This window comes from Ursus americanus, chromosome 10 (assembly GCF_024610735.1).
Source record: "Ursus americanus isolate L20-20 chromosome 10, mUrsAme1.1.p, whole genome shotgun sequence".
Classification (NCBI taxonomy): Eukaryota; Metazoa; Chordata; class Mammalia; order Carnivora; family Ursidae; genus Ursus; species Ursus americanus.
Window position 1 is genome coordinate 38,007,966 of NC_142136.1, and position 12,319 is coordinate 38,020,284.

The following is a 12,319-nucleotide window of genomic DNA, read 5'->3' on the forward strand; positions in this document are numbered from 1 at the left end:
GGATAAGGCAAATTATGACAACCAAGAGTTTACTTTTAGATTTCTAAAAATGTTAACCAGAGTTTCTCTGTGGCACATGAGATAAATGTTAGTTTCAGAAATAATTATACTGCCACCAAGATAATTTCTTAGAAACCAATGTTTCATGGAGACAGAAAACTACTTGTTTTTGAATTTGGTGACTTGGCTTTCTAGACCAAATAGGCAATATAGCAGGAAGTTATATTTTAGAAAAGTGTAAATTTGCTTTTAAAAGCAGATTGTACTTAAGAAAGAGTGGATTATACGGCATGAAGATTTAATAGGTTATGCATAAAATGCTACAACAAGTAAATTAAGAACAGGCCATGTATTTTTAAAGCATTGTTTAAAGTTACCTTGGATAAACCTATAAAGCTAGCCTGCTTTACCCAATTCTAACAATGGTGAACTTTACTTTCCATATTTGACATATGCGATGATTTCTCTTCTTTTGCGTTATTTTTATGGTTATGAATTCAAGACTATTTACAATTTAAGTATTTATGAAGGCATTGGAAGTAATCCTAGAGTTTTAGGACTAGAATGCTTAAAAACTGATTTTTTTTATACCTGTTAAAGAATCCACTTTTATATGTCTATCATGACTTTCTTTTGTAAAATATTTTCAAACAACATGCTTTGGAATTACATATTGTTTCCCTTACTAATATAAAATGCTTTCCTAATCACAAATCAGAATTGCAAATACAATAATCTAATAGTTCAGTTAGTTGCAAATAAATATGTGTAGATGACCTTTTTTTTTTTTTAATGATTTTTTATTATATTATGTTAGTCACCATACAGTACATCCCCAGTTTCCAATGTAAAGTTCGATGCTTCATTAGTTGCGTATAACACCCAGTGCACCATGCAATACGTGCCCTCCTTACTACCCATCATCGGTCTATCCCATTCCCCCACCCCCCTCCCCTCTGAGGCCCTCAGTTTGTTTCTCATAGTCCATAGTCTCTCATGTTTCATTCCCCCTTCTGATTACCCCCCTTTCTTTATCCCTTTCTTCCCCTACTGATCATCCTAGTTCTTATGTTCCATAGATGAGAGAAATCATATGATAGTTGTCTTTCTCTGCTTGACTTATTTCACTTAGCATTATCTCCTCTAGTGCCGTCCATGTTGCAGCAAATGTTGAGAACTCGTTCTTTCTGATAGCTGAGTAATATTCCATTGTATATATGGACCACAACTTCTTAATCCAGTCATCTGTTGAAGGGTATCTCGGCTCCTTCCACGATTTAGCTATTGTGGACATTGCTGCTATTGGGGTGCATATGGCCCTTCTCTTCACTACGTCTGTATCTTTGGGGTAAACACCCAGTAGTGCAATGGCTGGATCATAGGGTAGCTCAATTTTTAACTTTTTAAGGGACCTTCACACTGTTTTCCAGAGTGGCAGTACCAACTTGCATTCCCACCAACAATGTAGGAGGGATCCCCTTTCTCCACATCCTCTCCAACAATTGTTGTTTCTTGCCTTGTCTATTTTTGCCTGTAGATGACCTTCTAACTACTACTAGTTTACAAGTATTCTTGTCAAACATGTCTAAGTACTTTACATGAATTATTTTATTTAAAACTCGAAATAATTATTATCTCCCATTTTTTAGAGGAGACTGCTGAGGTGTGAAAATGTTTAGCAGTTTGTTCAAGATCACACATTCACGGTTAGTGCTTTATATATATTATGTCAAATAAGTACCCTGTTAGTTAATTCTTCTTGTATTGTAGATAGGAATCTTTTTTCTTGTGCAGAAAAGGGAGACCTTGAAATAGTTTTCAGACAATTATGATTATTCATACCAGGACTATGAAATATTAAATACAATAGAATGATTGAAAGATACCTGAATAAACCTAGATTTTTTTGCTTTAAATTTTATATTATTTTCCTGCGCAGTAATATAATTATTTGCTTTCCTGCTATTTTTTTCACAGTCCAATGAGGTTTCAAAATCTTTTTCTTCATGATTGCCAGCTTTCATTACTGAGAGTGGACCATCCCATTTGAGAGGCACATGTCTCACCCCTCATCAATTTTCCTTTATTTTGGAGTCGTTGCTGTCACAAGCGATGATGTCTGATGTTTGAACTTCATAGGATGATTGTACCCAGAGGCTTTTTAGGCAGCTGTGTTTCGTGTCTCGTGGACATTAAAAGGAATGCCCTCACCATAGTTTCCTAACAAAGTACTAGTCATATAGTAAGTATAATGAATCCAACCAGTGTTTTATCATTATTCTACTTACTTTGATTTATTCTTTAGTACTTCGGTAGCACAATATAACCAATCTCTTGTTTGTTCTATTCCCTGCCACTGTGCATTGAGCTGAGTGCTTTGTAGCTATTTTTCCTTAAATAATAACATCTCCTTTCTCATCTTGTATCCTGAAGCATTTTTTTTGGGTTTGTCCTTTGGCTTCAGGATTTGTTTGCATTCATTTGTACTAAACTACATTTTTAAAAAAAATTTGTCTTCAAGCCAAGCCACTTAAAATATCTAAATGTGTCAGTAAGTTCTAAAGGATGTCTTATTTCATTTCCTATTCTGCTTTTTAATTTTACAGTATTAGTAATTGTGCAATCTATTGTAAATCTAATTTGAATAATTTTTATTCAATTAGATGCTTGATGTGTTGTCACACAAATGCATTTTTGAGATTTCCTTTCATGTTCCTTTCCTATCTCTAGGTCTGGGCAAAATGAATAGAGCTACATTTTGTCAAAGATACCTTTTTAGTTGAGGTTATTTTTAAAATGAACGAGGTGGGAAAATAGACTTCTTACATATTCATGTTATTTACACATATTTAATCCTAAATTGTCATTTGATATTGGCAAGTGCGTTAGCTTATTTTACAAAGCTATCATGCCACCTGTAGGGTTATGTGTATGTGTAGATCTCTCAAAGGAAAAAAAAAAAAAGAATGATAATTAGTAGCCAGCCATTGGGACCAACCATGCTCATTCTGTTGGGCTCCCTCAGTTTTAGCCATATTGATATTTAGCCATCTCTTTTTAATATAAGAATACATTTTAAAGTAAAGGCTGGTCTATGTTCCCAAAGCAATTATGTAGCCAGTTGTAAAATTAAAGATTTGTACTTGTTTTTCCACCCCTCGAGAATGCCTCCACTAGTGGTTTTGATAGTAGAAATTCCCACTATTCACATGATAAAATTCAAAGTCAGAGAAACGTAATTATTAATTGTGCATTAGGTATTTTTTCATTTGACTTGAGAAGAAGTCACGGTTCTCTACTCTTTTAAAATTGGCTCACAGCAAATCTGCTAAGTGTCTGTTTTCCAAAGTGACTTCTTCTCCATGGGAGAGGCATAGCTTTTCACAAACAACAGCTTTACTGTTTCTATAGTGACGCCTCCTCCTTGCTACACTGAATGACAGTGTGCCATAGTCTTAGGTTATTCACACTCACACATGGGTTCCTTGGTTTCATTGTCTTCTATGCACATGATGCCCTATCCGATTTGGAAGCGGACATTCATTAGAAAAGAAAAGGGAAAAACATTGAACCCATCCTAATGTTCTTGCTTGTCATCTGCTCTGTTCTTCACCTTCTGTTTTCTGGTGTATTATACTTTAAAACCACCAAAATTTCTTCTTAATCTCAAATGCCCAATGATTCTCCTTCTTTGTAAATATATTTATTTACAAATAGATTTTCCTTTTTATACTTTGTTCATTTTGTTTTCAGTTGTAAAATATTTAACTTCCCAACTATTCCTCATTTCACTTTCAGGATCACAGATGCTAAAACCTAGTTGTTTTTTTGCCTCTCCAACATGGCATCCAGCATCCTACTATAGAGATGAAGATAGGCTTTCGGTCCATAGATGGAAAGGTTTTCTTTTCACTTCTGTTTAAAGCAGTAGCCTTGCTCTTACATTTAGCCTCTTTGTGAGTTTGATTGCCCTAACTCATCTCCCTTTTTCACCCTCTGTGTCTCCTACTTTCCCCTTTAAGATCCATTCCTTATTTTTGTATCTGTCATTATCTGTGAAGCTATTTCTTTTCTTTTCCTTTTTTTTTTTAAGATTTGGTTTATTTATTTGTGAGAGAGGGGCACTTGGGTGCTTAGTCAGCCTGCTTGTACTCTTTCTCTCTCTCTCTCAAATAAATAAAAAAAATCTTTAAAAAAATATGTATTTGAGAGAGAATGAGAGCGAGCATGAGCAGGGGGAGGGGCAAAGGGAGAGGGAAAGGGGGAAGCAAACTGTCTGCTGAGCGGGAGCCGGACAAGGGGCTCAATCCCTGGATCCTGGGATTATGACCTGAGCCGAAGGCAGATGTGTGAAGCTATTTCTTTCTTTCTTTTTTTTTTTTTTAAAGATTTTATTTATTTATTAGACAGAGATAGAGACAGCCAGCGAGAGAGGGAACACAAGCAGGGGGAGTGGGAGAGGAAGAAGCAGGCTCATAGCGGAGGAGCCTGATGTGGGGCTCGATCCCATAACGCCGGGATCACGCCCTGAGCCGAAGGCAGACGCTCAACCACTGTGCCACCCAGGCGCCCCGTGTGAAGCTATTTCTGAAAGTATTTAAAAATCTCTTGGGTTGAAGACTAGTGTCAAATGCTAATGAAGGAAAAGGGAGTATTGAATTAAAAGTTTGTGATCATCAGGCTACATGTTAAGTGTCCGTTTAGTTGAAAGGACTTGTGGGAGTTGATGAAATATGTCAGTGTTCCCTATTCCTATTGAGTTTAGAGACATACAGTTCCAGATAAGGTATATTTGAATTCACAGGAGCCACCTGCCAGAAAAAAAGAAAAATGTAGGTTCTAAGGAGTTGAAGAATAATCTTTTTTTCCTCTATGAACATCAAACATTGTGTACTTGAAAGATGCCGTCCAATGAAGATGTTGTTTCGTGACTAAGGTGTTGGTTTAAACATAAAACTAACCATATGATGCCTAGAGGGAGAAACTGGAGTGAAAATGATCTAAGTGTTTTCACAAATATCTGAAGCCTGGAATGGGCAGAATGCAGATACATTTTCCCAGAGAAAACCCCTGAAAACCTGCTAACTGAAACTGATGGCTTATAAATTCATATTCTCTAGTTCGTTGACCACTTCTGATTTGGGATTCTCCTTGAATTTGAAACCACTTTGGGAAGATTGCAGAGGTTTAGGTGCAAACCAAAAACTGCCAGGAGTGAAACTAATCCAATGGTACTCAGATTTACATTTCTTTGAATCTTGCTTCCTATTCTAAGGATCTTGCTTCCTATTAATTCTAATACTGTTTTATATTTATAGGTTCATGAGGCATTCCATGTTTTTCCCTTAGGTAAACTATGGACTTTGGGTGATTATTATAGAATACAGTGTTGTTGTAAACAGAAATCTATTTTTTATGGTCAAAAGGACATATATCTGATTTTCTTGCCTTTTAACTAGTGTGTTTCTTTTCTTCTTCTCCTTTTTTTTTTTTGTTTCAAGTTTTTATTTAAATTCTAGTTAGTTAACATATAGTATAATACTGATAGAATTGGGGGGCGCCTGGGTGGCTCAGTCCTTAGCATCTGCCTTCGGCTCAGGGCATGATCCCAGAGTCCTGGGATCAAGCCCCACATCAGGCTCCTCCGCTGGGAGCCTGCTTCTTCCCCTCCCACTCCCCCTGCCTGTGTTCCCTTTCTCGCTGGCTGTCTCTATCTCTGTCAAATAAATAAATAAAATTTTTTAAAAAAAGAATACTGGTAGAATTGGTAATGGAATTGAGTGATTTATCACTTATATGTAACACCCAGTGCTCATCACAAGTACCCTCCTTAATACCCATCACCCATTTAGCCCATTTATTTTCCATTTTCAGTTTGGCTAAGATTAATTAAATATCAAGCACTATTAGGAAGCTTCATATACATTGTCTTATGTAATCATCTCATTTAAATCTGTAAGGTAGATATTATTATTTTAATATTTAGAATATAAAACTAGTTCAGTATCAAAAAGGAATCTAATACCGAGGGTAAAAACAATCTAAATTGCAGGACAGTATTCTAAAGATATCTAACTTTAAGAAATCTGAAAATATCATCATATTAAATAAAAATAGAATATGTGAAACTATCAAATTTTTCTTTTTCTTTTAAGTCATGTTTTAGCTGGTGACATTTAAAACATTTTGATCTTTAGAAATCTCTTTTCTCTACTTATTTCAAAAGCAATTTCTCTAACATGCTTTGTAATAACCTCTTTTTATTATTCATTTTTGTTTCACTACTAATTAGGCTACATACACCATGACTTGAGATCATCATCATTGATGCGCATGTCTATAAAACAAAAACAAAATCAAGTAATTTCAAACACTGGAGAAACTGAATTTCTCCTAATTCACTCCTTTACAAATTAAGTTCATTAGTTTCTTTGTTGACATGCTGAAGAGCAGAGAAATGCATTTGAATTTAGAGAGAAGGAACCCAGATTTGAATTAACAATACAAAACTTGATGTTTTGTAATTTTCTTTCTTTTTTTTTTTTTTAACTTCACTCTTTCTAAGGCGAGTTATTTGTTACACTGAGCTTTCTTTCTTAATCAGCAGCAACTGAATATCTGATCTGTTGTCATGGTCTCATTTTTTACTAAGAAAGATAGATGCACAATAATTGAGTAATATGTTTTTTTATTTCCTTACTCTCTGATTCTTGATGCATAGTATTCACTTTAATTCACAGTACAAAGCCTAATCAGTTCTGGTCATTGGTTTAAGTAAGTTCTGGCGATATTTTAGTGAATAACTTTATCAACTACTAAACACTACAAGAATTCATACTCATACTATGAATTTACAGCTATGTTTACAAATTCTAAGGGGCAATGAGCCCTTTCATATTTGTTTATACTTGATATTAGAGTTAGTGATATAATGTGAGGAGGCTTGGAATATATACTTTCATTCTCCCTACATACTATAAACACATGTTATGTGTTAGGCAGCATGTCAAGTCCTGAAGTCATACCTTTCCCTTGAAAGACAACCAATTCTAATATAAGTCTATTTGTTATAAAGGCTGACTTTGGATTTTAAATATAGATACTGCTGACCACCAAGACAATTCATCAAGGCATTAAATATTGTCATTGTAAATTCTGCTTTCCTGTCTTCTCACCATATGAATGATAATGAATTGATTAATGCCTAGTAAACTTTAGCAGTACACTATAAATAAATCGGGGACAAATTACTTTTTGGAATATAGATAGCAAACATACAGGATTATATAGAAAAGACAAGGTAAAATGTGATTTTTATGGTAAGTGGAAACTTTTCCCTGGTTGGCATTTAAAAATATATAGTGCAGTTCTTTTTACCGAAATAGACGCTGAAATGGAAACTGCCCACACTTTCTCCCGTAGAAAAGTAGGAAAATGTTTCCAGCAGCCTCTCACCCCTTGCTTTGTGTGCTCTGTGTATCTGGCATCATGTGCACTCAGTGAGAATCCAAATGTGTTGATGTTTACTAAACAGCATGGTGCACAATTTCCTACCACAGTGCATAGGAAGAAAAGCAGAACATATGCTTGAATATTCCAAATAACTTGTTAGAAGATGCATGTGGATCTATATCTAATATGAAATTAATTTTTCACACACACATGGAGCTCTGTAACCAGATTTTTACACAGTGGGTTGTGATATTGTAATCCCTCATTCATAAGCTATGTGTTTGAATTGCACTACTTGAATTATCAAAGTCATCTTGCTGTTTGAATGCCGCTGGCATCATATTTGAAAAAATTTTATAATCAAGTCTAGCTCCTTTAGGGGAGATGTTGATACTGCCCCTGTAGGTGGTACGATAGATGTTAGTTAGTGGCTTGAAGCTAATTTTTCTATTTCATGTTTTTATGAAACATTGTTTTTCCAAAAGATACCAGAGTTCTGATAGACCCTTCCTTTTCCTCTCTCTCTTTCTTTCTCTCTCTCTCACAAACACATGTGCACACTTTTGCATATGGAATCTGTTACCTTCCTCATCTATGAAGCACTGTTAAAAAGATAATTCAATGGACTTTTAAAAGTTTGAAAAATTTCAACAATTTTATAGAAGATTGGATACTTACAGAAGTCTTCAAACCTCCAGATTCCCAGTTAAATGGGTCTTTTCCAGTGAAATGAATCTTAGTGTTTTGGCCTCCAAAGAATCATACCAAGTATATTTTACCGAACACCTATACTAAGCCAAATATTTCCCTAGGCATTCTCATGAATCTTTCTTCCTGTGACAGCTTCATAATGTTATAATTATTTCCCTGTGAGAGCCATGTAAAGCTGAAGGAGTTCCATATATTGTTATGTAACACAGTGCTGATCCTATTTTAGTCTAGCCTTACTTTATTACTGACTTTGATAAAGATCCAGAGAATATGTTCATCATATCTGCATGTTGTATGAAGTAAAATCTACAAGGTAGGTGACCGAATCAGGATGAAGAAAATTTCTAAGTGACTGGAATAACAAAGACAAAAATTAACTGTTTTATGTGTGATATTCTATGTATGCATTAGAGCTGAGGAGGAATATAATTGGAAGACGCATTTGACCTAGCTTTGCAATGAATCAAGTGGTAAGATTTGGAATGTTATATTCATCATAATTCATTGTAATCTAGCAGATTTACACTGTTTCTGAAAAATGATAATATTTTCTTGGACCAGATTAAGAAATATTCTGGGCCTATGTAATGAAGGTAATGATTTGAATTTATATTGGGGTGGTCGAATCCTATCTAGAGTTTTACATTCAACTCTGGGTACCAAATTTTCAAAGAAACATTGCTAGATTGGAAAGTATACAAAGGAGGTAAACTTGGATGGTTGTGATCAGGACTCATTTCCTATTTCAACCAGAGATGATACATCTGGAAAACCAGAAGACTTGGGGAGCTGGGACAGAGGGTGGGAGAGGAGCTGTGCTGTATGTTCTGTGTATCTTTATTTTTAAAGAAAGATTGTATATGTTTATTTATTTAAGAAAGAGAGGGAGAGTGCACGTGTGCACGCACACACATGAGCAAGGAGAGAAGTAAAGGGGGAGGGAGACGTGTAGGGGGAGGGAGATGGACAAACCAACTCTGACTCTGCACTGAGCAGAACCCCATAGTGGGGCTCTGTCTCACTACCCTGAAATTATGACCTGAGCCGAAACCAAGAGTCAGATGCTTAACTGACTGAGCCACTCAGGCGCCCCTCTATATATCTTCAAATTTTAATAAGATTATCTTGGAAAGTGGAATGAACTGAATCTGCGGCATTCAGTGGACTAGCACATAGAGATTAGGAGACAAGCCTGACACATTAAAAGGAAAATTATAGCAAGGAAAAATGTCCCACAATAGAACAGTTTGTAATGAACTTCTTTTCTTTGGAAATGCATTTCTCATATTAAAAGGTAAATTGGACTGTTTGGCATTCACTGTTCCTTCCATTTTAAATGCTTAAGACTTTATACTTAAAATGTAGAATGAAGTAATAAGAGAAAATAGCTTATGCATATTTTCAATATATGAAAATGGCATTCCTCCTACTTTTAAAAAATGTTTTTATAGATATTATGGTGACATTTCATAGCAGGCCATAATAACATAAAATAACATAAGTAGACTGACTCATGAAAGTTGTTTACAAAAAATTCCTATTCAGACACAGGTTAAGTTAACTTGACTTTTTTCCTTCTCAAGGTGATGTTTTTGGAGAATAAATAGGAAAAAAGAAATGCTTTATATTATCTATATTTAATGGTAACTTTAAAAATGTATCTATGTACACATAAATATATTAGATGTTAGTATTCAAGTTTTAGACTTATATTTTTCAAAATGATAAATTACCCCCTTCCTACAATCATCCATAGAAAATGGCATGATATATGTCTATATTTATTAAGTTTCTGTTATCTCCCTTTTAACTACTTTATATCGAGGTTTACAGATATCATTGCAAAAAAATATTTTTGACTTTATAAGAGCACGTTCTTAAAGTAGATTGTAACTCAAGAAAGGAGTCGAAGAAACACCATTGACCAATATATTTTAACATATCTATTTAATTTTAAAGACTTGCAAGTTGAATCCCACAGAATTTGATCCATAACCATGCTTCCATATCATATTGGCTTTCATTCGTGATTTTCATTTGGCGTCACTGAAGAATGTGATATAAAGAACATAAGAAATAGTATTTTTAAAAGTATTAATATAGGTAAAAGGTTTGATTTAAAAACTTACTTTATTAAACTCCTTTTCCTACTATTTGTGGGCTTTTTAATTTGCCACACTCATCTTTTTTTTTTAGGACTATGTGATTTTATGAAGAATTACCAGATACTTAAAGCTCTTCCAAGCAATATAGCCAAGCTAGATGAATGCTGGGGACATGGGTGTAGCCAGATATGGTAAAATTATTTCAGCTTTATTCATCACAACTACAATTAAAAAGGGCAAGTCACCTTTTAGAGAAAAAAAAGAAACAGAATCTTTCATTTCTGTATGAACTGATTCACTAAAGAGATGAATATAATTAGTTGTATTTTACTTGTCCAGATCTGATAATAAAATAGTTGTGGCACAGAGTGAAAGGTGTATTTCACCCTCTTGAAATCAAAGATTTACTAGATCAGCAACATCATTAATTTTGATACTTTCCTCAGATTTGGCTCATACTTTTATCACATGTCCTTTATTAAGAATCTTCAGTATCTGGCACTTTTAAGATAATTTGATAAGAATTTGAAATGTGGTAGTAGATAGACATGTTAAAATAATCAAAACTGTTTTACAAATATGCTAGACATTTGTGTAGAAAGAATTGTCACTCATTGTGATTAGGAGACTTGAATAAGTCATTTAAGGGAGATAAAGTTTGACTTGTGTCTGGAAGGTTGAGACATTTGCCATGTAGTAAAGGTAGGGCAGACTATTTCAAAGAGAGTAAGAAATGTAGGGGGGGGAAAGAGAGAAAATAGCATCGATGTGAAAGGTTTGGTTTTGTATGAGTGCCAGGAATTAGGTCTTGAAAATTGTACTAGGGCAGATCAAGATATCACCAATATCAATAATCAATACAGATAACATGATAAATGTAAATAAAAAGAGATTTAAGCGGATAGTGACTTGGGTATACAGGTATGGCAGAAGACCACTCTGGACACAGTATGGGCAGAGGAATTAGAGTATGTCTCATCCTGATTCAGAAAGATGAGTAAGAAGAATATCACAAGCGGCCCCTGGGTGGCTCAGTTGGCTAAGCGTCTGCCTTGGGCTTAGGTCATGATCCTGGGGTCCTGAGATGGAGCCCAGTGTCCAGTGTCAGGCTCCCTGCTCAGCAGGGAATCTGCTTCTCCCTCTCACTCTGCCCTCCCTCAGCCCCTCCCCCTGCCATCTGCTTGTGCTCTCTCTCAAATAAATCTTTTTTTAAAAAAAAGACTATCACAAAAATCCAGTTCTGAAGCAAAGAGAAACAGTGACAACCAGCAGTAGACCATGATGATCCTCTGTGCTTCCAGAAGAATTAAAGAGAATTTTGTTTTAACTAGAGTTCACTTCCCCTCTATAGACCTAACCCTCCCTTCCCTTTTTATCCTTCTTTCCATCCAAAAATATTTTTGAGTCCATAGTCTGTCTTCAAGCTTCTAGTTACTAGAGAAACAGTAGTGAACAAAGGAAGGAAAAAGTGACAGGATTGTGTCTAAGTTTGTGTGTGTGTGCACGTGTGCATGTACGTGTGTGTGTGTGTGTGTGTGTGTGTGTGTGTGTGTGTGTTTGGGGCGTGGCTAACAAGGTGTTGTAGGTTCAAGTGGAATGAATAAATACTTGACCAACAGCAAAATGTCAATCAAGTATATAACATGTCTTCTATAAAAATGAAGCATGGAGGTATGCAGAATAAATCCTCAGTTTACTGCAACAGTATTATCATTGTTTGAAATATATGTATTAGAGCATGGCATCTGAGCAAGATGGATGGGAAAGTAGACAAGATGGGAACGGAAAATTTCAGCCTTTACAGCCCAAGAAATCTGTGTTCAAATCCCATCTCTGTTGCTTTCTAGCAGTAAAACTTTAAGCAGTTTATTTGACCTCTCCAAGCTTTAGTTTTTTTTTCTCCATGAAAGGTGGCAAAACCAAAGCAAATAATGTATTCAGTGTCTGGCTCATTGAAAGCCTTCAGTAAATGCTAGTTTATTGAAAATAATAATGATTAATACTCTGTTAGGACAAGGATACTATTAAAACTTTTCTTTGTTGTTACTGCT

General features: G+C 35.1%; 1 protein-coding gene across 2 annotated transcripts in view; it reads left to right on the forward strand.

Moving 5' to 3' along the window:
• Window positions 1-12,319, forward strand: part of PCDH9 (protocadherin 9) — an 869,893-nt gene that overhangs the window by 342,286 nt on the left and 515,288 nt on the right. The gene's annotated exons all lie outside the window — the stretch shown is intronic.